Source organism: Elephas maximus, chromosome 21, assembly GCF_024166365.1.
Source record: "Elephas maximus indicus isolate mEleMax1 chromosome 21, mEleMax1 primary haplotype, whole genome shotgun sequence".
Taxonomy (NCBI): Eukaryota; Metazoa; Chordata; class Mammalia; order Proboscidea; family Elephantidae; genus Elephas; species Elephas maximus.
Window position 1 is genome coordinate 68536995 of NC_064839.1, and position 27628 is coordinate 68564622.

Below are 27628 nucleotides of genomic sequence, written 5' to 3' on the forward strand. Positions count from 1 at the left end.
TGCTGTATCTTAGATGGCCGCTTGTTAGCATTTAAGACCCCAGATGCCACATTTCAAAGTGGGATGCAGAATGATTTCATAATAGAATTATTTTGCCAATTGACATGGAAGTCCCCGCAAACCATGTTCCCCAGACCCCCGCACTTGCTCCGCTGACCTTTGAAGCATTCATTTTATCCCGGAAACTTCTTTGCTTTTGGTCCAGTCCAATTGAGCTGACCTTCCATGTATTGAGTGTTGTCTTTCCCTTCACCTAAAGCAGTTCTTATCTACTGATTAATCAATAAAAAACCCTCTCCCACCCTCCCTCCCTCCCCCCCTCGTAACCACAAAAGTATGTGTTCTTCTCAGGTTTACTATTTCTCAAGATCTTATAATAGTGGTCTTATGCAATATTTGTCCTTTTGCCTCTGACTAATTTCGCTCAGCATAATGCCTTCCAGGTTCCTCCATGTTATGAAATGTTTCAGAGATTCGTCACTGTTCTTTATCGATGCGTAGTATTCCATTGTGTGAATATACCACAATTTATTTACCCATTCATCCGTTGATGGACACCTTGGTTGCTTCCAACTTTTTGCTATTGTATACAGAGCTGCAATAAACATGGGTGTGCATATATCTGTTTGTATGAAGGCTCTTGTATCTCTAGGGTATATTCCCAGGAGTGGGATTTCTGAGTTGTATGGTAGTTCTATTTCTAACTGTTTAAGATAACGCCAGATAGATTTCCAAAGTGGTTGTACCATTTTACATTCCCACCAGCAGTGTATGAGAGTTCCAATCTCTCCACAGCCTCTCCAACATTTATTCTTTTGTGTTTTTTGGATTAATGCCAGCCTTGCTGGTGTGAGATGGAATCTCATCGTAGTTTTAACTTGCATTTCTCTAATGGCTAATGATCGAGAGCATTTTCTCATGTATCTGTTGGCTGCCTGAATATCTTCTTTAGTGAAATGTGTGTTCATATCCTTTGCCCACTTCTTGATTGGGTTGTTTGTCTTTTTGTGGTTGAGTTTTGACAGAATCATGTAGATTTTAGAGATCAGGCGCTGGTCGGAGATGTCATAGCTGAAAATTCTTTCCCAATCTGTAGGTGGTCTTTTTACTCTTTTGGAGAAGTCTTTAGATGAGCATAGGTGTTTGATTTTTAGGAGCTCCCAGTTATCGGGTTTCTCTTCATCATTTTTGGTAATGTTTTGTATTCTGTTTATGCCTTGTATTAGGGCTCCTAGGGTTGTCCCTATTTTTTCTTCCATGATCTTTATCGTTTTAGTCTTTATGTTTAGGTCTTTGATCCACTTGGAGTTAGTTTTTGTGCGTGGTGTGAGGTATGGGTCCTGTTTCATTTTTTTGCAAATGGATATCCAGTTATGCCAGCACCATTTGTTAAAAAGGCTATCTTTTCCCCAATTAATTGACACTGGTCCTTTGTCAAATATCAGCTGCTCATACATGGATGGATCTATGTCTGGGTTCTCAATTCTGTTCCATTGGTCTATGTGCCTGTTGTTGTACCAGTACCAGGCTGTTTTGACTACTGTGGCTGTATAATAGGTTCTGAAGTCAGGTAAGGTGAGGCCTCCCACTTTCTTCTTCTTTTTCAGTAGTGCTTTGCTTATCTGGGGCTTCTTTCCCTTCCATATGAAATTGGTGATTTGTTTCTCTATCCCCTTAAAATATGACATTGGAATTTGGATCGGAAGTGCGTTAAATGTATAGATAGCTTTTGGTAGAATAGACATTTTTACTATGTTAAGTCTTCCTATCCATGAGCAAGGTATGTTTTTCCACTTATATGTCCTTTTGAATTTCTTGTAGTAGAGCTTTGTAGTTTTCTTTGTATAGGTCTTTTACATCCTTGGTAAGATTTATTCCTAAGTATCTTATCTTCTTGGGGGCTACTGTGAATGGTATTGATTTGGTTATTTCCTCTTCGGTGTTCTTTTTGTTGATGTAGAGGAATCCAAGTGATTTTTGTATGTTTATTTTATAACCTGAGACTCTGCCAAACTCTTCTATTAGTTTCAGTAGTTTTCTGGAGGATTCCTTAGGGTTTTCTGTGTATATAATCATGTCATCTGCAAATAGTGATAACTTTACTTCTTCCTTGCCAATCTGGATACATTTATTTCTTTGTCTAGCCTAATTGCCCTGGCTAGGACTTCCAGCACGATGTTGAATAAGAGTGGTGATAAAGGGCATCCTTGTCTGGTTCCCATTCTCAAGGGAAATGCTTTCAGGTTCTCTCCATTTAGAGTGATATTGGCTGTTGGCTTTGCATAGATGCCCTTTATTATGTTGAGGAATTTTCCTTCAATTCCTATTTTGGTAAGAGTTTTTATCATAAATGGGTGTTGGACTTTGTCAAATGCCTTTTCTGCATCAATTGATAAGATCATGTGGTTTTTGTCTTTTGTTTTATTTATGTGATGGATTACATTAATGGTTTTTCTGATATTAAACCAGCCTTGCATACCTGGTATAAATCCCACTTGATCAGGGTGAATTATTTTTTTGATGTGTTGTTGGATTCTATTGGCTAGAATTTTGTTGAGGATTTTTGCATCAATGTTCATGAGGGATATAGGTCTATAATTTTCTTTTTTTGTAATGTCTTTACCTGGTTTTGGTATCAGGGAGATGGTGGCTTCATAGAATGAGTTGGGTAGTATTCCGTCATTTTCTATGCTTTGGAATACCGTCAGAAGTAGTGGTGTTAACTCTTCTCTGAAAGTTTGGTAGAACTCTGCAGTGAAGCCGTCCGGGACAGGGCTTTTTTTTGTTGGGAGTTTTTTGATTACCGTTTCAATCTCTTTTTTTGTTATGGGTCTATTTAGTTGTTCTACTTGTGAATGTGTTAGTTTAGGTAGGTAGTGTTTTTCCAGGAATTCATCCATTTCTTCTAGGTTTTCAAATTTGTTAGAGTACAATTTTTCATAATAATCTGAAATGATTCTTTTAATTTCATTTGGTTCTGTTGTGATGTGGTCCTTCTCGTTTCTTATTCGGGTTATTTGTTTCCTTTCCTGTATTTCTTTAGTCAGTCTAGCCAATGGTTTATCAATTTTGTTAATTTTTTCAAAGAACCAGCTTTTGGCTTTGTTAATTCTTTCAATTGTTTTTCTGTTCTCTAATTCATTTAGTTCAGCTCTAATTTTTATTATTTGTTTTCTTCTGGTGCCTGATGGATTCTTTTGTTGCTCCGTTTCTATTTGTTCAAGTTGTAGGGACAGTTCTCTGATTTTGGCTCTTTCTTCTTTCTGTATGTGTGCATTTATTGATATAAATTGGCCTCTGAGCACTGCTTTTGCTGTGTCCCAGAGGTTTTGATAGGAAGTATTTTCATTCTCATTGCTTTCTATGAATTTCCTTATTCCCTCCTTGATGTCTTCTATAACCCAGTCTTTTTTCAGGAGGGTATTGTTCATTTTCCAAGTATTTGATTTCTTTTCCCTAGTTTTTCTGTTATTGATCTCTAGTTTTATTGCCTTGTGGTCTGAGAAGACGCTTTGGAATATTTCGATGTTTCGGATTCTGCAAAGGTTTGTTTTATGACCTAATATGTGGTCTATTCTAGAGAATGTTCCATGTGCGCTAGAAAAAAAAGTATATTTTGCAGCAGTTGGGTGGAGAGTTCTGTATAAGTCAATGAGGTCAAGTTGGTTGATTGTTGTAATTAGATCTTCCGTGTCTCTATTGAGCTTCTTACTGGATGTCCTGTCCTTCTCTGAAAGTGGTGTGTTGAAGTCTCCTACTATAATTGTGGAGGTATCTATCTCACTTTTCAATTCTGTTAAAATTTGATTTATGTATCTTGCAGCCCTGTCATTGGGTGCATAAATATTTAATATGGTTATGTCTTCCTGATCAATTATCCCTTTTATCATTATATAGTGTCCTTCTTTATCCTTTGTGGTGGATTTAAGTCTAAAGTCTATTTTGTCAGAAATTAATATTGCTACTCCTCTTCTTTTTTGCTTATTGTTTGCTTGATATACTTTTTTCCATCCTTTGAGTTTTAGTTTGTTTGTGTCTCTAAGTCTAAGGTGTGTCTCTTGTAGGCAGCATATAGATGGATCATGTTTCTTTATCCAGTCTGTGACTCTCTGTCTCTTTATGGGTGCATTTAGTCCATTTACATTCAGGGTAATTATAGATAAATAAGTTTTTAGTGCTGTCATTTTGATGCCTTTTTATGTTTGTTGTTGACAATTTCATTTTTCCACATACTTTTTTGTGCTGAGGCGTTTTTCTTAGTAAATTGTGAGATCCTCATTTTCATAGTGTTTGACTTTATGCTAGTTGAGTCGTTACGTTTTTCTTGGCTTCTATCTTGAGTTATAGAGTTGTTATACCTTTTTGTGGTTACCTTATTATTTACCCCTATTTTTCTAAGTAAAAACCTAACTTGTATTGTTCTATATCGCTTTGTATCACTCTCCATATGGCAGTTCAATGCCTCCTGTATTTAGTCCCTCTTTTTGATTATTGTGATCTTTTACCTATTGAGTTCCATGATTCCCTGTTATGTGTATTTTTTTTTTAATTAATCTTAATTTGTTTGTTTTTGTGATTTCCCTATTTGAGTTGATATCAGGACGTTCTGTTTTGTGACCTTGTGTTGTGCTGATATCTGATATTATTGGTTCTCTGACCAAACGATATCCTTCAGTATTTCTTGTAGCTTTGGTTTGGTTTTTGCAAATTCTCTAAACTTGTGTTTGTCTGTAAATATCTTAATTTCGCCTTCATATTTCAGAGAGAGTTTTGCTGGATATATGATCCTTGGCTGGCAGTTTTTCTCCTTCAGTGTTCTGTATATGTCGTCCCATTCCCTTCTTGCCTGCATGGTTTCTGCTGAGTAGTCTGAACTTATTCTTATTGATTCTCCCTTGAAGGAAACCTTTCTTTTCTCCCTGGCTGCTTTTAAAATTTTCTGTTTATCTTTGGTTTTGGTGAGTTTGATGATAATATGTCTTGGTGTTTTTCTTTTTGGATCAATCTTAAATGGGGTTCGATGAGCATCTTGGATAGATATCCTTTCGTCTTTCATGATGTCAGGGAAGTTTTGTGTCAGGAGTTCTTCAACTATTTTCTCTGTGTTTTCTGTCCCCCCTCCCTGTTCTGGGACTCCAATCACCCGCAGGTTATCCTTCTTGATAGAGTCCCACATAATTCTTAGGGTTTCTTCATTTTTTTTTTAATTCTTTTATCTGATTTTTTTTCAGCTATGTTGGTATTGATTCCCTGGTCCTCCAGATGTCCCAGTCTGCATTCTAATTGCTCGAGTCTGCTCCTCTGACTTCCTATTGTGCTGTCTAATTCTGTAATTTTATTGTTAATCTTTTGGATTTCTACATGTTGTCTCTCTATGGATTCTTGCAACTTACTAATTTTTCCACTATGTTCTTGAATAATCTTTTTGAGTTCTTCAACTGTTTTATCAGTGTGTTCCTTGGCTTTTTCTGCAGTTATCCTAATTTCATTTGTGATATCTTTAAGCATTCTGTAAATTAGTTTTTTATATTCTGTATCTGATAATTCCAGGATTGTATCTTCATTTGGGAAAGATTTTGATTCTTTTGTTTGGGGGGTTGGAGAAGCTGTCATGGTCTGCTTCTTTAAGTGGTTTGATATGGATTGTTGTCTCCGAGCCATCACTGGGAAACTAGATTTTCCAGAAAATCCGCTAAAAAAAAATGCAGTCAGATCCCTATCAGAGTTCTCCCTCTGGCTCAGGCTATTCGGATGTTAATGAAGCCGCCTGGGGAGGGTGGGGGAGGGAACAGAGAGATAGGAGAGTAGCACCTCAGAATATAGCCAGAGTTGCTTGTCTTGCTTGGAATGACTATTATATCTGAGATTCCCACGGGCGCGTCGCCTACGTGTGCTGGTTGTGTGGAGATTGCCCTTGGGGGGTCTGGCCCGCTGGAGTCATGGTCAGATCCTCCGCTTCCAGCCGCACGCCCAGCGTCAAGGCTCCCCTACTGGGACGGTGCACTCTCGACTCCAAAATCAGTCGCTGCCTCCCGGGGACTTCTCGTCCCTCCAGCCGCGTGACCGTGCCGCCCCGGAGAACCAGTTGGGCCTCCTCCCGGGGTTAGTTCAGATGGGTGGAGCAGCTCCCCGTGCTTGTGCCGTGACCGAGTGTCCCAGCTGGGATGCTGATCTCCCCGCTCCAATACCAGTCGCTGCCTCCTGGGGACTTCTCCTACAGGCTGCGTCCCACGCCGCGCGCGCGACCCGGCTGGGCCCCTTCCCGGGGTTAGTTCAGGGGGGTGGGGCAGTTCTCCGTGTTTATGCCGTACCTGCGTCCTGTCCAAATCCCAGCGGGACGGTTGCCCGGCTGGGACACTGCTCTTCCTGCTCCGAGACCAGTCACTGCCTCCCGGGGACTTCTCCTACTGGCTGTGTCCCACGCCGCCCGTGGAACTGGCTGGTCCCACTCCCGGGGTTAGTTCATGGGGGTGGAGCAGCTCTCTGTGCTTGTGCTGTACCTGACTGGTGCGCTGGCTCCAGGCTCTGGAAACAATCGCTGCTTCCCCGTATTAGTTCGTTCTCCGTCTCTAAATCTGTGTTTGTTGTTCAGGGTTCGTAGATTGTTATGTATGTGATCGATTCACTTGTTTTTCCGTGTCTTTGTTGTAAGAGGGATCCGAGGTAGCGTCTGCCTAGTCCGCCATCTTGGCTCCGCCCCCTCATTATTATTTTTAAATACGATGATGTTTTCCCAATAACTAGGATCAAGGTCCTTGAAATCTTCATGAGAGAAGAATATGGGAATGGGGAATTTAAAACTTCATGGGAAAAGACAGAAATAGGGAAGAAAGTTGGGAGTAAAATAACTAATGCCTGATGCAATGTAAATGACATACAAGCACCATCTTACACAGTGTCCACGGGTGACAACTGGCAGTTTGTAATTCTCCACTAATCTCTGCTGCTAAAATGGTGTCTTCAGGGAGTGATCGTGCACTGATGCTGGTGTCACAATAATGTTGTGTATGGGGAAGAATACAGGAAGTATGTATTATTGGGAAGAGGAATATTCTAGATATTATAGACTCTGACACTGTCAAAGACATTTGAGTTCCATTCACACAGTGCAACCATGCTATATTGATGTCCGTAGGATTAGCTATTGAGTTTGTTTGTTTGGCACATGACAGTTGTCCCTGTCTTTCAATAAGTGGTTTTTCCATCCTTTGGGAGTAAACATAGAATGTAAACTTACTAGTGTGGTGTGGTTGTTTTTAGCAGTTACTTTTCTTTTTGTGTGTAATGCTGTAGCAATAATTAAACCATGTCCACGGATTTGATCCATGAAGAACAAGGTTCTCATTGCTGCCCTGGTGCAGTCTGAGATTTGGAATGATAAATCACTTCAAGTTTTTGAGCCTGTTTAATTTTAATTTCCACTTTTGAATACCTCCACTACTTTCAGACATAGCAGTTTCACTAATGCCTCTTTACTCATTTTGCACGGTATACAATTGTCTTAATCTATCAGCTAGAGACAAACAGACACCATTAGATATGACCACACAGCAAAGTTTCTACCATGCTGAATTGGAATAGATGATCGAATTCATTTATTTGGCTCTTTTTTTTTATTTAAGAATGAGAAATAATAAAGCTTCACTTTTTTTTCAGTCTAAGGGTTATTATCAAGAATTCTGTGTGAAGCTTATTTTATGATTGTTTATATTATTGTTCAGCAATATTCACTTCTTTCTCTTCCTCCCTCACTGTGGAAAGAATGTACTTTTCTCCCTCGTTAATGTGGGCTTGGTCATGTGACTTGCTTTGTCTGATGGACTGTTAGCAGATATATAATATAAACCTACAGCGGACTAGTACTATTTGGCTTTGTGTCTGTGCCCTGGTTATTTGCAATGAGAAATATGTGCCCCCACCCAGGTTGTCCCTGCCCCGTTGGCTTGGGCACCCAAATACATACTTATGGGGTAGATCTGAACCCAGCCTACAGCTTGGAATCAAGCCCAGGCAACCCACTGCCTGAGGCAAAGTAAATTGTGAAATGCAGCCTAGATCATCCATCTTCGGTCCACCTAAAAATCTGTGACCATTAGAACAAATGCTTGCTGTTGTAAGCCACTGCACTTTAGAGTATTTGTTATTCAGCATTATTATGGCAATAGCTGACTGATACAACATCTAATATAATAATTGCTGAATGTTTTTATTATACTGTAGTACAAGAGTTGAAGTAATAAATCTATGTCATAAAGGAGGAGGATTATATCAACATTAGGATGTGCACAGAATGATAATTTCTAATTCCCGACAGCACTGTCTGGAATCATCACCTTTTTGATGCAGCGTGATTTCTTTTCATAATAGCATCCAATTTAATGGCTGAAAATGCTACTAAAATAAAAAGACAAGTAGCAGTTTTCTACAAGATTGATCATCAAGAAATAGAAAACTTTGGTTGTTTGATATGTGTTTTATCAACTCAATGGCAACTAACAACAACACCAAAAGTCAATTGCCCGTCTCTGCCTTGAAGATTTTCTTTTTGTTGGTGTAGTGGTAACAGTGTGTTTGGGGCGGGGGGTGCTATATGTATGTGTATACATGTGTATTTGTCTTACATAATAAGTTTGTGGTTCAACTTGTACTTCAAAGACAGGTGAATTTCATGAACTTACTCAGGAAAATAACCCTAATATTTGATGTGATACCCTGTTGATTAAGGACCAGAGTTTGTAATCAGTTCTCCCTGGGCCCCAGTCCAGGCCCTGAATCTTGCTGGTTGTCTAATATGATGATAATCATACTCATCTCATGGTTTTCTTGTGAGGATGAAGTGTGATAATGTATGTGAAGTAATGAACAGAGTGCCTGCCACCCAGGAACTCTTCAGTTAAATATGGTTATTTTAGTTAATCACATATTGAATATTTGGGATTTTTTTTTTCTTTTAAAGAGATCGCCTATCTTGTAGTGTCTTTGCAACATTTAACAAGCTTTTTGTAATTCGAGACACTTGGGATGTTGACTATTATCCAATAATGGGAATCTCCACAAATTTAAGTTGATGTATATACAATTCCTGAAGTGACTATTGAGGCTTTATGAAGTCAACAGAAAATAATTAATAGTATAACTAAAACTGCATTCAGAAATGAGAACTATTTACATTGTATAACAGACATCCTTATGCTGCACACTACAAAGGATGTGGGGTGGGTTTTGTGTGTCTCTCTCTCGCTCCTTCTTATACAAAACAGAAAAAAACCAAACCCAGTGCCGTTGAGTCGATTCCGACTCATAGCAACCCTATAGGACAGGGTAGAACTGCCCCATAGGGTTTCCAAGGAGTGCCTGGCGGATTTGAACTGCTGACCCTTTGGTTAGCAGCCATAGCACTTAACCACTACGCCACCACATGGAGCCCTAAAGTGTGGCTAAGGGTGAGTTCTTGTCTAGCTGTGTACTTCAGACTGAGACATCTGTTTCTTGACTCGGAGTTTATGTGTTGAGTTTTTTATGTTTTTTTTTTTTTTTTTTTTGCTTCTGGCTTTTGTTTTCTGTTTGTATCGTCACTAACTGCTGAACAATTGGAGAATTTGAGAAGACATTTATTGTGTATCCCTACTGGATTCCAGACAGTTGATAAAATAAAGAAGAAAAGGCTCTTCCGTAAAGAAGTTTACAATTTGGAGTCAAAAGCAGAGAGATGTGGATTTTAATATGATCTTGACTAAAGCATAAATTTTAGATATTATACCATTTATATGCTTATTTTTATGAAACTCTTTACTTCTTTACAATAAGTTATTCAAAAGCAGGCTGTTTTACTAGATGATAGGAAGGAACTCATGTACTTTTTCTATTGCGTTTTTTTCTTTTTTTCTGTCCAAGCTGTTCGTGATGAGTGAGATTTTTTTCCAGAAAAAAAAAAAAATTAAGTGGCATAAATATTGTAAGAAGAAGACCATTTACACCCATGTTGACAGGAAGATTCAACCTGTACTCTGGGTCAGAGCTGACAAAGAATGATCTATCGTGGTGTAGTTCCAGGATGCATCCGCTGCAATTCCATAAAAAATGGAGCAGAGGCAACAACTTCCTGCTTCACTTTTAATCCCATCACGATACAGGGCATCACGCAGCAGTGTGCACAGTGCGAAGCTGAGGGACAATGTGCTTTATAAGTGATTTAGTGTGAACGTAACCACATATCTAGGGAGCAATACGTGACAAAGCAGATTTGGTAGAGATTGAACCAGCTGTACACTCTTCCTGGGGACATTCTCAATGAGCCTCAATGTGATACTGACTCTGAAGGTGCCGTGTATAACCCAGTGCCGTCAAGTCGATTCCGGCTCACAGCGACCCTATAGGACAGAGTAGAACTGCCCATTAGAGTTTCCAAGGAGCGCCTGGCGGATCTGAACTGCCAACCCTTTGGTTAGCAGCCGTAGCACTTAACCACTATGCCACCAGGGTTTTCTGTGCCATGTATAGTAGATCCAAATAACTCAGTAGAGGAAAATAGTGAACTTGGCAAGCTAAAGTTTATGAAATAGTTTTCAGATTGGAAGAAGTAGCTGATACTGGTGTTACTTAAAGCAGGTCCTGTTTGGTGTGGCTTCTCGTCAATAAAAACACACCGAGGTGAGAAGGAAGGGTGTTTATTTCAAGTGTGAAGGCAAGGAGCACAGAGGTGTATACCTCAAATCAAGCTCCCCAAACAAAGGAGGCAGAACCTTTTATACCATCTCTCACAAGATAGTACATGCAAATATTACGGACTACCTAGGTTATCATGGCATGAAAACACACTAAGACAAATTGCATTTTTTTCTTTGGCATGAAAGCTAGTAAACTTTGACGACAATGAACAGGAGGGGGCATGTTCCCCTTGGTCTGAGCAACTGCTAATTGAACCACACCCAGTGCTATCACTTAAGGTTTGTGTCTGGTAATGGCTAAGCAGCTCCTGGTTGCATTGGCTATCAATCACTCCTTCTCTTTGGGGATGTGTTGAAAAGCCATGTTACCTGGGTTGTGGAGAGCATCTTCTAAATTGGGCAATGGCTTCTCCATGTAGGAGATTGTATTGTATAGAACAACAGACAAAAAATTCCTATTACAGTTAAAGATAATAAAAATAATAAACAAATGCTTTAGCCAATTATAGTAACCAGGAAGTGAGCCAGTCAAAGGTATTTGACCTATATTGGTTAGGAACATGAAGCCAAGTAGCCTTCTGATGTATTAACAAATCCAACATTTAGTCATGTTGGTCACACTTGCTAGTGATTGTGTTAATTTGACAAAAGCGTTACTAGCCAAGACCATGTGAGGGAGAGGGTTAGGAGCATGAAACATGGCCTAGCTTAAAGAGGCCTTGTATCTTAAACAGGTGAAATATGAACAGGAAGGAAAAAAAATGGTTAAATTCTACAGGTTAAAAATCCAGAGTCTCTTAAACAGATACTTCAGGTCTTGGAATTGCTTTCACCGGGTGTGGCAAATCCAAGGTTTGACTCTTTTTTAGCTTGACTGCGGTTTGGGTGATGAGAAGCACCTCAAACAGTCCTTCCCACTTGAGCTGGAGAGGCTCATCTTTCCAGGCACACAGCAGGACCCAATCTCCAAGTAGAAGAGGGTGGACTGTCACCTCAGGACGGTGATCTTGTCTGGCAAGGGCATCTCTGTAGAGAGAATAAAGGACAGCAGACAAAGAGCACAAACATTCTTGTACAGTTTTTTCACTGAATACAATTAAATGGTCACCATTTGCAAGCCTGTGTTTTTTCAGGAGGAGTTTCCCATAACCATAGACTAGGTCAAAAGAGTTTAATTTGAGCTTGCTTTTGGGAGCCAACAACGCTAAGCAAGGCTGTAGGGACAGCCTGTATCCATGGTAATTTTGCTTCTTGACATATCTTTGCTATGTGTTTTTTAATAGTCTGATTTGTTCTTTCAACCTCTCCACTGGATTGTGGCCTCCAGGCTGCATGTAGTCTCCATTTGATGTTCAGGAATTGTGCAACCTTTTGGATTATATCAGCTACAAAGTGAGATTCATTATCACTTTTTATGGAAGCAGGTAATGCAAATACTCCATGGGTTGGATAAAATTCTTAGTAACCTTTCTTCCCATAACTCCCACCACAGGTATTGATTTCTTTGATAAGGGTCCTTTCAGATTGTTCATAACCAAATAGTTGGCTTCAGTGTCCAGTAGAAAGTCAGTCATTTCTCCCCCGAACTTTACTTTAACCAGGGGCTCATCAGGGAAAACTGGAATAAGAGTGGCCCCTGGTTCCCCTCAGTCTGACTCTTCCCCTTGTTGTTTCATAACCTGTTTTGTTTCCTTAGAGGCCCTCTGTCTCTTATGGTATTCTTTCTTGCAATGTCCTTCTTGTTTACACCACACGCTTGATTCCAATGAAACATGTCCAAGCTCAGCCCATCTCTTCATTACTTCACTTCCCCTACTTCCACTCATTAATAGACCCAGGTGGTCACCACAAAACAGCAGAACAAGCTGTTTACTCACTGGTTCCCTTTGACTTCCAGTCCTGGAAAGGGACTCTCTGATGGATGCTGACTTCCTGCCTGGATCCATCCAACAGCAAACTGCTAGCTCTAAATTCAAAAAGCAAAACAATCACCTTGTTTTTCTGCAGATCCTTGCTTCAAAGGCAAATCTTCACTTCACTCAGCAGCTCTGGGTTGTTGCGCAGTTCTGGGTGGTTCTGAGTGTCTTTTCAAATGCAAATCTGGATGAGGCTCAGGCTTTTAACCTACTCTATACACATTTTATACACAGGGCAACTGGCTTGAAACAAAAAGCGTGTTTCTTCCAGACAAATCCTAGTTCCCCTTTTAGCATATCCAGTCAAGTACTGGCTGAAGGCCAAGTTACACACTCTCTGTGATCTATAATACCCAAAATTCATTTCTACCACACATTTAGGTCTGCCTTATAACACAAGGTAGGGGAAACATTCAATAGCCATAGTACATTCAGATAAATGCATAATCCTAAACATATAACCCTTTTAAAACATTCCAGTTTGATCTTCTCCACTTGACTATCTTCCCACTCACATGCATATGGCCTTGGGCCTCTGGCTGGGTAGAACCAGAAGACCCTGGCCTTCTGTCAATCATCCTGCTTATCTAGCCTGGTTTTTGCCCCAGGCCACTCTAAGTAGGGCTTCTCTCGCCTCCGCTGCAGCAGAACCTTCTTTTCAGCCATTACTGGTAATAACAGCAAAGTAACCATCTAAGAATCAAAAGTTTCATTTCCCAAGCCCCTTCTTTCTCTCACTTACAAAGTCCCATGCTTTCTTCAGTCTGGAGCCATTGCAAAGAATCTCGCTCTTGACGCCAACTGTAAAAAAATGGCTCGGGGGCAGTATCTGACTTCCTCCCCCTAGTGTAGGGGGTTGCCTTAATGGGTATAGCCCTGTTGAGGGTTCTGGGGCCCCTGGACCAAATAGGGCATTGCTCCAAGTATGCACCAGGGAAAGCATCTTAGCACTAGAGCCTCAGGGGTTAACAAAGTGTTTACAGGATAATGGGGAGGTCTATGACCACTGGTGGCACAGTGGTTAAGAGCTACTGCTGCTGACCAAAGGGCCGGCAGTTCAAATCCATCAGGCGCTCTTTGGAAACTCTATGGGGCACTTCTACTCTGTCCTATAGGGTCACTGTGAGTCGGAATCGACTCTATGGCACTGGTTTGTTTTATGACCACTAGTTAAAACTGGGTCCTCATCTGAAGGACTAGACAAAACAGGAGTTTTAAACTCAGTTTGAACCATGATTTTACATTGTTTCTTCAAATTCTTATTTTTCCATGACATAAAATCTTCAACATACATTTTCTCATTTCACTTTCTTTCTTTAAAAAAAAAAAAAAATTTTAGTACAGAACAAATCTACAGTATGGTGTTATGATGAAAAGATCCATTCTGAGGCCAGCCAGTGTTAAAAAATATATATATTTTATACTTTTCTATTAAGTCATATCCAAAATAAGACCAATTCTTTACAGTATGCCCTAGAGGACTACATTCTGGAATGCTCAAATTACTTCTCATGGTTCCAAAAACTAAAACTACAGAATGTCTATTTAAAATGAAAATATTTAACCTGACCTTCACTAACTAAGCATTACCAGAATCTACAGTCTATCTAAATAGGGCTTATTTCTATACCGAACCTGGAGTCACAGACGCCTGTTCAAAATGACAGTGTTTGACCCAGCCTTCACTGGCTAAGCATTACCAGATCTATGGTCTATCCCCTTTTTGGACAATAGGACTTATTTCTGTACTCTCCAAGGGAGTTTTTTTTTCCTCCTCCCAGTGCACCTGACGTGGTTCTCTCTCCTCCTCACATAATCCACCACCAAGGGGTATAAGGTCAGCTTCAGCCTCGAGGGCCAAAACAAATCTCCCCTTGAGGAAGATTATCGGTGTGCATGTGTGAGAAGCTGTCAGTTCCTGTTGGCTGGAGACGATCTCAGGAGTCAGGCAGTGCTTGTCCCATCTGGGGTGCCAGAATTTGTTACCCAAAGCAGATCTTGCTCAGTGCAGCTTCTGATCAATAAAGACACACCAAAGTGAGGAGGGGGGAAGAGTGTTTATTGCAAGAGCACAAGCAAGAAGCAAGGAGATGTAGACCTCAAATCAAGCTCTCCGAACAAAAGGAGGAGGAACCTTTTATACCGTCTCTCACAAGAAAGTACATACAAATATTATGGACTACATAGGTTACGATGGCATGCAGACACAGTAAGAAAAATTCCATTTTTTTTTTCTTGGGTGTGTAGGCTAATAAACTGTTTGACCGGCTTGAGCTACACAGGGCTTTGAGGACAATGGACAGGAGGGGGCAGGTTCTGTTTGTTCTGAGCAGCTGTTAATTAAACCAGTGCTAAAAAAAAAAAAAAAAAAATTTTGTTTGATAATGGCTAAGCAGCTGCTGGCTTCCTTGGCTTTCACTAATACATAATATAGCCAATGCATAGACCGATTATATAATATACTTAACATACCACATGTAATTATTTGTGATGAGAACGTAATCACTCTTTAGTGTATATAGGTCCATGTAGTAACAGGATATATTTTAATGGCATTTTGTTGGTTTTTAAAATGGCAGCATTTCTCTATACTTGTTTGGTCATAGGATGGCTCTGACTCCATGTTAACACTGAGGAAATTGCTTATCCCCTCTAAGTTAGCATCCTCATTTGCAAAATGAGAGTAATGATAGTTCTTACAAAAGAACTTTGTTACGAAGATTATGTAAAATTAAATGCATACTCAATAAAAAGTCATCAGAACATAGCAAAAACATACTAAACCAGTTGCTGTCCAGTCAATTCCGGCTCATGGTACTCCATGTGTTGCAGTGTAGAACGGTGCTCCATAGAGTTTTCAAGGCTGTTACCTTTCAGAAGCAGATGGATGGTCAGACTTTCCTCTGTGGTGCCTCTGGATGGGTTAGAACTTCCAACTTCTCAGTTAGTAGTCAAACACTTAATCATTTGAGCCACCTGAGGAATCCTGGCACATAGGTACTCAACAATTGATAGCTATCTACATGGGCATGGGTTTAAAAATTATTTTGTGTACTAGAATGTGCTAAATATTTGATCACATAAATGAAATTATGTCCTTCGTAGAAATATTATATAAAAGTGATAATGGCTATGGGAGAAATATAAGGGGAATAGAATAACAACAAAAAAAAGGTATTTATAAATATAAAAAAATTTAGAGAAAAGTTTAAAAGTTTTTTTTTTAATTACATATAGTATATAACCAATGAACTTCCAGATAGCTCTTCATAAGTAATGTTCTTTTAAAATTCTTGAGGATGTTAAAACCAATAAACATTTTTAGATAGTTCTCCATGAAGGATTAGTAATAAAATTTTGTTGAGATAATAATGAGGAACAAATTTCTGCTCTTGACATTTAATCTCTGAATAACAGAGCTATATTGTCTCCCACGGTTTCTGAATTTTTGCCCCTAGACATGCATAAAATAATAGTCATGCTTATAAATCCATCCTTTGTTATTATTCCAAAGGCATAGGTAATAGATTTTTGACTCTTTTATAGCTATGGAATGTATGTTGTTAGCCTAATTTTTAAAAAATTAAATGATCTCAAATGCATTCTTTCTATTGCTGTCCTCTCACCAATTTTTATGTTTATCATGTACTGGCTTGTGTTAATTTTTTAAAAAAACAATGGAGAATAAAGAATATTTTCTTCCAGTCTTGTTGTTGTTGTGTGCCATCAAGTCAATTCTGACTCACGGCGACCCTAGAGGACACAGTAGAACTGCCCCACAGAGTTTCCAGGGCTGTAATCTTTACAGGAGCAGACCACCACATCTTTCTCTCAGTTAGCAGCTGGTGGATTCAAACCATCAACCTTGAGGTTAGAAACCAAGCTCTTAATCACTGCGCCACCAGGGATCCATATTTTGTCTTCTTTACAACATTAAAATAGAATAGAAAGATTAGGGGATGGCGTGTTTTATAAATGGGTTAAACATAGCTCCTATGTATTAGTTAAAATGGCCCTTCTGTTGTTGACTTCTTCACAGCAGGCTAGGACCTTTACCTCAATACCCACTGGTACAAAACTCAAATTCTTAAATATCCATTCGCTTTAATTATAGCTCCAGTAAACATATTCTTGGCCATTTAGTGCCTGTCTGCTTTGCATACCCCTCAAAACTGTCTCCAACATCTGCTAACCATAGCTAAGAGAAACTGTGTACTACAAGAGGCCATAAACCACTGCTGCCCTTTGGAGTTCTCTGACCTAGAGACTCCCCACCTTGCTGCTGAGCGACATTACCTGGATAAGAAAGCCTCCTCTCAGATTTCTCTCTGTGCTCCAGGAGTTCCTTTGCCCTCTTCTCCTTCTGGTGGTTCCCTTCTGCTCTTTCTCTGTAAGGTCTTCTGCTGGGAGAACTCCCCCTCTCATGTAACTCTGACCAAATGGTGCCCAATAAAAACATCATGCACTACTGTCTCATTATGGTCCTATCTTTTCCTTGACCTGCCCCAATACCCTCGAACTTGTCATACTGCACTAGAAGAATATTCCCTGAGAGAAGACCATGTCTACTCATCTCTGTATCAGCATATCAGCATGTAGCACGTGGTAGCTTTGTTGCTTTATGAGAAATATGACAAAACTCTACTGAGATATAGACATTTGCTTAACTATTAAACGAGGGTGATGCAAATGATTAAGTGCTTGACTACAGCCGAAAGGTTGGTGGTTCAAACCCACCCAGAGGTGCCTTGGAAGACAGGCCTAGTGATCTGCTTCCTAAAGGTCATAGCTTTGAAAACCCTATGAAGTAGTTATATTCTGTGCAATACGGACACTATGAGTGAGAATCAACAGCAATATCACAGATTATGTTTTAAAGATTTATACGAAATAACATTGATGAAACTTTAGTCCCTAACAAAATGTTAAAAGGCTAAAACAGTAAAGCCCTGTAATGCTCCTTCCAAGGATGTTTACAATGACACACAAGGAATATAAAGGCAGCCACATAAGAGGCTGACTTCAGAGTGGATCCAGTCATTAAAGGATATCCCTAGCATAAAAACATCCAAATTTAAATGTCCCACCCCTTCATTAGAACGCACAAACTATAGAGACAGAAAACAAAGAGGCATCTGAACAAGAGAGACACAGAGCAGACTTCAGGTTTGTCTTGGTCATCTAGTGCTGCTATAAAAGAAATACCACAAGTGGATGCCTTTAATAAAGAGAAATTTATTCTCTCACAGTCTAGTAGACTACAAGTCCAAATTCAGAGTGTCAGCTCCAGGGAAAGGCTTTCTTCCTTTGTCGGCTCCGGAAAAAAGTCCTTATCGTCAATCTTCCCTTGGTCTGGGAGCATCTTGGTGCAGGAACCTTGGGTCCAAAGGATGCACTCTGCTGTTTACTTGGTGGTATGAGGTCCCCATGTCTCTCTGCTCACTTCTCTCTTTTATATCTCCAAAGAGATTGGCTTAAGACACCTCATCAATATAACTGGCGCTAATCCATCTTATTACATCATAGAGATAGGATTTACAACATATAGGAAAATCACCTAAAATAGTGGGCAATCACATAAAATGGTGGACGATCACACAATACTGAGAATCATGGCCCAGCTAAGTCGACAGATATTTTGTGGGGACGCAGTTCAATCCATGCCAAGGTCCTTGCAAACAGAATGGAAAGAAAAAAAAAGGTAACTTCCATAACAAGCTCACCGCAATTCACAAAGTATGGAATGAAAGTTCTTAACAACATAGCTAATGTAGGTTCCAGCCTTATGCTGAACATAGACTGATAGCTGTTATAAAGACTGGGTTTTCTTCTACAAATAATGGCAGAGCTCCAAATAATGGAGACAACCCCAGTGCAAGTAGGCTGAAAAGAGAACAGGGTGGAGCCCCCAAAGGAGAATCAGTAGAACCCAGGTGACAAAGGAAGAGAAAGTCCTATTAAACCAGTATAACAACATCCCTTAGGCAGCTTCTAAGTAAGGAAGAAGTAGAATTTGTATCTAAATATCTTACTTCATATCCTGTTAGCTAAAATAATTTGTGCACCAGTATATTGTGTTACATGTACAACCTTTTGTGTATAATTATGCATAAATTAACTGACTTGATATTTATATGTCATTCTCATTCTATAGTTTGGATCAGAGATTCTCAAATAATTCCTGTTTTACCTTCATAAAATATGAAATTACAGGCTGGAGGACCTTCCCTTCTTCAGATTTACCAACAGCATGAATCAATAAAAGTTAGCTAAGCTTCAGGCTCAGGTCCAGATAGGAAGCAAGGGTACAGCTCACAGAAGGAAGAAGGTGGTACATAGAACAGTTACATTTGATGACAAAAAGCTTCAGTGTTCTCTTAAAAAATTGGCTGGGAATAATAAAGCTGGTATTGAAGAGGTGAACATCATAAAGATGATGGGACAGTTACTCATTTCAACAATTCCAAGGTTCAAGCTTTCCTCTCTGCTAACACCTTTGTAATTACAGGCCACGCAGAAGCCAAGCCAATAACAGAAATGCTTCCTGGAATATTAAGTCAACTTAGTGCTGACAGCTTAGCACGTCTTAGGAAGTTAGCCAAACAGTTTCCAAAGCAAGGGTTGGATAGCAAAACACCGAAACCAGAAGACATTGATGAGGATGACGTTGATCTAGATGTCATAGAAAATTTTAATGAGGCGTCGAAGAATGAAGCTAACTAAAATCTTTTCTGGTTTTTAGAAGCTGGCATGGACCAGATTTTTAAAAATCAGCTGTGTGTTTCCAAAGTTTTACAGACACAGAGAACATCACCTGTTACTAGTTCAGTAATGTAAATATTTTGTATATTAATAACGCTGTTCAGCATTTTTTAGTCATTTGATTTTGCATTTTGCACTTCCTCCCAGGATCTAATCTTTTGGTTAAAATGTGCATTGGTGCAGTTTGAGGGTGTTTTTAGTTTTTGATTCTTGGGTTTTTTGTTGGGAGTTTTTAGTGTGTGTACTTGTCTTTATGCATGTGTGTGTGTACACAGTACAGAGCAGATTGGAAAATAGTTCTATTTATCCTTCTCCTTTCCAGAGTAGAAATAAAACAAATCTTTACTTTATATATATAATCATAGGAAGGAAGGGAGAAAGAGAGAGAAAAAAAAGAAGGAAGGAGGGAGACAGGAAGGAAGGAAGAAAGGAACACAATTATGTGTCAGACACATAACTGATGCTAAACAATATTAGAAAAACTATCATGGAATCTAAAGTATACTTTATAAAACTTTCAGATGCTTTGATAATGAGCAGGGGTGACAAGCCTATTTTAAGAGAAATATTTCCTTGGGTTAAACTCCAAGAATGAATTTGGACAGTATACTTTCACAGTTACGGTTGAAGCCTGTCCGGACTTCTCTGTAACTTTGAATTTACACTGTGACCCCACTGTTTATTTCGCCTGGAAGGGAGGGATGTCGTCATGACAGACAAACACTCTTGAAAGAGGTAATGTGCTGTGCTTATTACGCTTGCTTCATGAGCAAAACATGCTATAGTGCCTACCAATAAAACCAGGCCATTTTGAAAAGAGGATAGTAAACATTTTCATCAAGAAAGTGGAGCATAGAATCCACTTACCTTGGAATAGCTGCTTGTTGTCACGATTTGGCAAAGACTTGTTAAAGAAATTGAGGAAATTCTTCAGATAAATGGCCTATGGTATATTACTTAAACATACATTCTTTATGATGTGATTATTTATTTTACTATAAGCTATTGGAATCAAAATTATTAATACTTTTCAATAATTAAAAAAATTACTTTTTATAATATGGAAACCCTGGTGGCATAGTGGTTAAGAGCTATGGCTGCTAACCAAAAGGTCGGCAGTTTGCATTCACCAGGCACTCCTTGGAAACTGTATGGGGCAGTTTTATTCTGTCTTATAGGGTCACTATGAGTCAGAATCGACTGGATGGCAATGAGTTTGGTTTTTTTGTAATATAAAACCTCTTCTATAGTTTTACATTTTAGGTAGTAACAATCTTCCTGAATAGCTATAAGTAACAATAAGAGTTCATTAAAAAATGGGTGGGTGTATTAGTTGCACAATGTTCAAATTAGTATATGTGAAGTATAGGGTCGCTATGATTTGGAATCGACTTGACAGCAACAGATTTGGTTTTTTTGGTTTGAATGTATATGGAAAAATATGAAAAGAAAAATAGCATTAGGGGACTGGCAACTTTCACTTAAGTAGCTTACAAACTCTCCTTTACGTTGTGGAACATTAAAATAAAAAAATAGAAATAAAATAAAATACTATGACGTTTATTGTCATTATTGCAGAGCCTCTAACAAAATAGCATCTCTACCTACATACACTACAATTCAGTCCTCAGAAGGGCAGCAGAGGCTAATGGCGCTGAATCACTTAGTGGGGTATTTGTCCCATTGATCTGAGAAGATGTGCATGTTGTTTTCCCTTATTTCAAAATGTGTTTGCATATTTTTGACAAAACTCCCTTTCTCCTCACAATGTGTTCTCTGTGATACAGATTCTACAGGTGCTGTACTCATTTTAATTTGGAAAACTGAATTACAGAAATAGGGATAGTAACAAAGACATAGAATTTAAGGCAATTTCTCCCAAAGAACACTGTCACCAGCAAATGAAAAATAAAATACATTCCAGAATTTGTAGAAATACATTATTTTCCCTCAGATCAAGTGGTTTGACTCATTGGATATATTCCAGGGTTTTACTGTTACCACACACAGTCTTTACACTAGACTCATTTGACCAAATTCTTCTGGTCAGGAATGCTATGACCTACGCTAATGGGTAAGTTTTTATCTTAGTTTAAAAAAGAAATGCTCATTTGTAAAAATTTAAAAATAGCATAAAATGAAAAAAAAAATTAGGTGCAATATAAAATATATCTGACGTGAATTTTGCCTCTTAAAAAAACATAGCATTAAATAATGCATTACTTATAAATACCACACATGTGTTTGACGGATATCACCATTTGCTTTTTACATAAACCCTCACCAATCACTTAATGGCATTAAACCTTTTCTAACATAGACAAGATATAAAAAAAAAACTCATGATAGGCGTAAGATTTTTATTTAATAGATTTTCTTAGAACAATATGATTTGCTTGAAGAAAAAAATGAGTCTGTGAAATAAGAGGAAGAAAAATATTAAAGCAAGTTAACTCTGCAAATTATCATTTAATGAAGCTGGTTTTTAGAAGTAGGCACTGAACCAATGAGAAGGTAATTCATCTCATGGATCTGATACAGAAAGCTATTCTAGATTTTGAAGATGGCAGAGAGCGAGAGAAAGCCCTTGACTAAAGTGAAATGATAGATGTACGATGTGACTTACTAAAGAATGGCCTGAGGAAGAATCAAAATTCCAAATTTTTTTCCCTGAATTTCAAAAAATAAATAAATAATTTCAACTGTAATTTGAATTCTCATAAGGATCAGAACTGCAGATGTAAGTAAATTTATTAGTTTGCACTTTTACATTTTGTAATATATGGATGTCAGCATACACTCTGTATGTCATTAGCAAACAGTGTCTTGAAGCTTTAGTTAATGTTGAAAACTAATATCTTTAAATAAAATTGGGAGGAATTTCTTTAGATGAAACAGGGAGAAATAATAAAGTTAGACCTTTGTGACTCCAATTCACATCATTAATATTAAACTACTCTAAGCCTGGTGGTGCAGTGGTTAAGAGCTCGGCTGCTAACCAAAAAGTTGGTACTTCAAATCCACCAGCCACTCCTTGGAAACCCTATGGCGCAATTCTACTCTGTCCTGCAGGGTTGCTATGAGTCAGAATCAACTCGACAGAAATGGGTTTGTTTGTTAACATAATCTTATTATCCTACTACAAAACAGGTTTAACAAAATACCTTTAAGCAGAAGGATGGAACACCATGGTACCACCAGAATATGCTAAAAAATATGTATATATTATATATAGTTACAAAAGAAATTGTTGCATTTCACTACCTGCCTTTTCTTTTTTTCATTTTTGCTTATGATTTGAAGTTTAGGTAAATGTTTTGTAAGAAAATTAAATCCTGCCATTATATTAGTGAATGTTTTGTTCTTTTTTTAAATTACACTCTATTCCGCAAGTTCCTATATTCCTCAAATAATGCTACTAAAATCCACCTGAAACAGATTTCTACAGTCTCATTATACCAATGACTAATGAATTCAGCCATCATTTATGAAACATTCCAATCAGAAATGACACTAATTCGATATAACTAGTGGCTTTCTTCAGTGGCACAATCAGACACATGTGCACCAACATTCATTACAGCACTATTCACAATAATCAAAAGGTGGAAATAACCCAAATGTCCATCACCAAATAAATGGATGAGCAAAATGTGGCACAATACATACAATGAGATATTACTCTGCTTTAAAAAATAATGAAGTCTTGATACACACCACAACATGGATGAACCTTGAAGACATTTTGCTGAGTTAAATAAGTCAGTTATACAAGGACAAACATTGTGTGCTTTCATTAATATGAAATACCTAGCTAGAATAGGCAAATTATGATTATAGTTGAATAGTGGTAACCAGGTGTGCAAGGGACTGGGAAAGGAGAAAATCATTGTTTAGGTACCATTGAGTTTTTATTTATGAAGATGGAAAATTTGGCAATAGATATTGATGGTTGCACAACATGATTGATTTAGTTGGTTTTATGGAATTGTTCACATGAAAAATGTTCAATTGGCAAATGCGTTACCTGTATTTTTACAACAATAATAAAAAAATAACTAGTGGCTTTTTTCTAACCGAGACAGAAACGCTTCTGAAGATATAGCTGCAAATATCCTGTTCATTCTCCTTTAAATACAGTAGAAGTAGCATGAGCCTTTTTAAACATGTTTTGGGAGATTGAAGAATTCTCTGTAAAAGTAAATTGTAGTTGCACCAAAGTTCTCATCTAAACTTGACATTTGGCTTGAGGATTAGCCTTCCATCCTTTCACGTGTGAAATTGAAGGTCTCCTTTCCGTTTGTGAAAGAAAGTCTTGAGTTCAGCGCCTCAGCACTAAAGTATTAAATGGATTAAAGGAACGGTGCGCTGGCCAGTCTCCCTCCCGTATGTGAATTTTATTCTTTTACCGTGTGTTTAGTTATCCAGAATGGTACATGACAATGGCTTTCTGTAATGTCTCTACAGTCACTAGTAGGTCCAAAATTATAAGCGTAATGGCAATTCAGCCATCCTGTTCAAGGTAGGCATTATGAATTAGAAGGACGCAGCATCTTTTAAGACTGTATGAAATATGAACACACAGGGAAAAAAGGCGCGCTGAGCCATCGTCAGATGCTTTTGGCACACTCAATACCCTTTAATCCTCAACTGTTAGGCTCAAAGAATATGAGATAAAATAGATTTTTAAAACCATCTAGTTCAAGGACTAATCAGATGCTCAAATTCCCCCGTTAAAAAATTCCCCCATTACATTATAGTAAACATTTGCACATCTTTGCTTTTCAGTGCCTTTCAGGGTCATTTGGGGTTGGGGAAGCAGACAACGTTCTAGACTCTGCTTCAATTACAGCAACTCCCAAATTTTAACAAATTTTTATTCTATGTAGCTTTCACCTGAACAAATGGAGCTGAAGATTAATAGAGAAAAAAAAATGTTGAAAACTATTGTTAAAGGGAAAAACCACTTTATCCACAGACAGCTATTAGTTTCATGAAGCTAATCATTTTATAATTCCTTAATGATGTGAAATCCTTTTCTTCTGGCTTCCACCACTGATTTTACTTCTGTTCCAACAGCCATAAGGAACAAGCTTATTCTCTCCTCCTTTTTTTTTTTTTTTAATGTATTTGAAAAGCCAATATCATGTTTCACTAATAATCAGTTTATTTTCCCAGGATCCTTTTTTTTTTTTTTTTTTTACCCCACTGGTATTCATTTGTGTGTGTGTGTGTGTGTATTATCTGATCAATTTGTATTCTAGTTGTCCTATCGTGCTACTCTACTCCTCGCCTCTTTGTATTTCTTTTCTTTAAATAATTTTTATTGTGCTTTAAGTGAAAGTTTACAAATCAAGTCAGTCTCTCACACAAAAAACCATATACACCTTGCTATACACTCCCAATTACTCTCCCCCTAATGAGACAGCCTGCTCTCTCCCTCCGCTCTCTCTTTTTGTGTCGATTTTGCCAGCTTCTAACCCCCTCCGCCCTCTCATCTCCCCTCCAGGCAGGAGATGCCATCATAGTCTCAAGTGTCCACCTGATCCAAGAAGCTCACTCCTCACCAGCATCTCTCTCCACCCCATTGTCCAGTCCAATCCATGTCTGAAGAGTTGGCTTTGGGAATGGTTCTTGTCCTGGGTCAACAGAAGGTCTAGGGGCCATGACCACTGGAGTCCTTCCAGTCTCAGTCAGACCATTAAGTCTGGTTTTATGAGAATTTGGGGTCTGCATCCCATTGCTCACCTGCTCCCTCAGGGGTTCTCTGTTGTGTTCCCTGTCAGGACAGTCATTGGGTTGTAGCCGGGCACCATCTAGCTCTTCTTGTCTCAGGATGATGTAGTTGCTGGTTCATGTGACTCTTTCTGTCTCTTGGGCTCGTAATCACCTTGTGTTCTTGGTGTTCTTCATTCTCCTTTGATCCAGGTAGGTTGATACCAATTGATGCATCTTAGAAGGTTGCTTACTAGCGTTTAAGACCCCAGACACCACTCTTCAAAGCGAGATGCAGAATGTTTTCTTAATAGATTTTATTATGCCAATTGACTTAGATGTCCCCTGAAACCATGGTCCCCAGACCCCTGCCCCTGCTACGCTGGCCTTCGAAGCATTCAGTTCATTCAGGAAACTTCTTTGCTTTTGGTTTAGTCCAATTGTCCTGACCTCCCTGTATTGTGTGCTGTCTTTCCCTTCACCTAAAGTAGTCCTCCCTCCCTCCCCCTCTCATGACCACAAAAGAATGTTTTCTTCTCAGTTTAAACTATTTCTCAGTTTAAACTATTGCTGCAATAAAGATAGGTGTGCATATGTCTGTTCGTGTAAAGGCTCTTATATCCCTAGGATATATTCCAAGGAGTGGGATTGCTGGATCGTTTGGTAGTTCTATTTCTAGCTTTTTAAGGAAGCGCCAAATTGATTTCCAAAGTGGTTGTACCATTTCACATTCCCACCAGCAGTGAATAAGTGTTCCAATCTCTCCACAGCCTCTCCAACATTTATTATTTTGTGTTTTTTGGATTAATGCCAGCCTTGTTAGAGTGAGATGAAACCTCATTGTAGTTTTGATCTGCATTTCTCTAATGGCTAATGATCGTGAACATTTCCTCATGTATCTGTTAGCTACCTGAATGTCTTCTTTAGTGAAGTGTCTATTCATAACTTTTGCCCATTTTTTAATTGGGTTATTTGTCTTTTTGCAGTTGAGTTTTTGCAGTATCATGTAGATTTTAGAGACCAGGCGCTGATCAGAAATGTCATAGCTAAAAACTTTTTCCCAGTCTGTAGGTAGTCTTTTTACTCTTTTGGTGAAGTCTTTGCATGAGCATAGGTGTTTGATTTTTAGGAACTCCCAGTTATCTAGTTTTTCTTCTGCATTCTTTATAATGTTCTGTATACTGTTTATGCCATGTTTAGGGCTCCTAATATTGTCCCTATTTTTTTTTTCTTACATGATCTTTATCGTTTCAGATTTTATGTTCAGGTCTTTGATCTATTTTGGGTTAGTTTTTGTGCATGGAGTGAGGTATGGGCCTTGTTTCATTTTTTTTTGCAGATGGATATCCAGTTATGCCAGCACCATTTGTTAAAAAGACTGTCTTTTCCCCATTTAACTTCTTTTATTTTTCAGTCTTTTATTTGGGTATAATCTACATACAGTAAACTTCACTTTGTCTTATTTGTACAGCTGTATGACATTTTACATGGTTCACACTCAAGTCACCACCACTCAAATCAAGATATAGAAGAGTACCATCAACTCAGATATTTCCTTTGTACCTCTTTCCAGTCAGTATACACCCTCCATACTCATTGTCATCGAGTCGATTCTGGCTCATAGCAACCCTATAGGACAGAGTATAGCTGCCCCAGAGGGTTTCCATGGCTGTGAATCTTTACGGAAGCACATCTTTCTCCCATGGAGGGCTTGTAGTTTTGAATCATCAACCTTTCGGTTAGCAGCTCAGTGCTTAGCCACTGAGTCACAAGGGCTCCTCACGCTCTCCGTACCTAAAATCAAACCCATTGCCGTTGAGTCTTTTCCAGCTCTAGAGACCTTACAGGACAGAGTAGAACTGCCCCACGGGGTTTCCAAGGAGCAACTGGTAGATTCGAACTGCTGACCTTTTGGTTAGCAGATGAATGCTTAACCACTGCACCACCAGGGCTCCAACAGGTGCCCATTAGCATGACTTCTATCACCTACACTTGAATTTCATATAAGGGCATCATAAAGTTTCTCCTTAGTGTTTTTAAGGATCTGTAAGGCCATTAAAGGTCCCTGGGTGGCACAAACACTTTACACTCAACTGCTATTTGAAAGGTTGATGGTTAGAATTCACCCAGGGGCTCTGCGGAACAAAGTCCTAGTGATCTATTTCCTTAAGATTTCAGCCTAACGCACGTGAGGTTGTCATAAGTCAGACCGAACTTGATGGCGACAGGTTTGGGTTGATTTGTTTGCCATTGAAGCATGATGTTTAAAACCGGACGAAAAGAGCAAGTCGAGTTCTGAAACGCGTGGAATAGAGTAGGGTCAGCACTTCTTTGGCCCTGGGCAAGAGTGATAACTCAATTCTCCCAGTCATTTCACACTATTATGGGAAACTGTGTGTTTGTGAGGGTCAGTGGGTACAAGATAATGGGAAGTGGTAGAAACTGTTTATAGAAAGACATCCCTCTCACCCCAAAAGGTATTCAAAGGCAAGTCAAAAGACAAAAATAAAAATGATAAGCTATACTGTGTCCCCAGATAAAATCTATTTTCATTCTCTGTTAGCAATC

At 38.8% G+C, this 27628-nt stretch overlaps 1 protein-coding gene and 1 pseudogene across 1 annotated transcript in view; both read left to right on the forward strand.

Moving 5' to 3' along the window:
• GALNTL6 (polypeptide N-acetylgalactosaminyltransferase like 6) overlaps positions 1-27628 on the forward strand; it is a 1356076-nt gene that overhangs the window by 659651 nt on the left and 668797 nt on the right. The window lies entirely within an intron of this gene.
• Positions 18834-19306, forward strand: LOC126064760 (transcription factor BTF3 homolog 4-like; annotated as a pseudogene).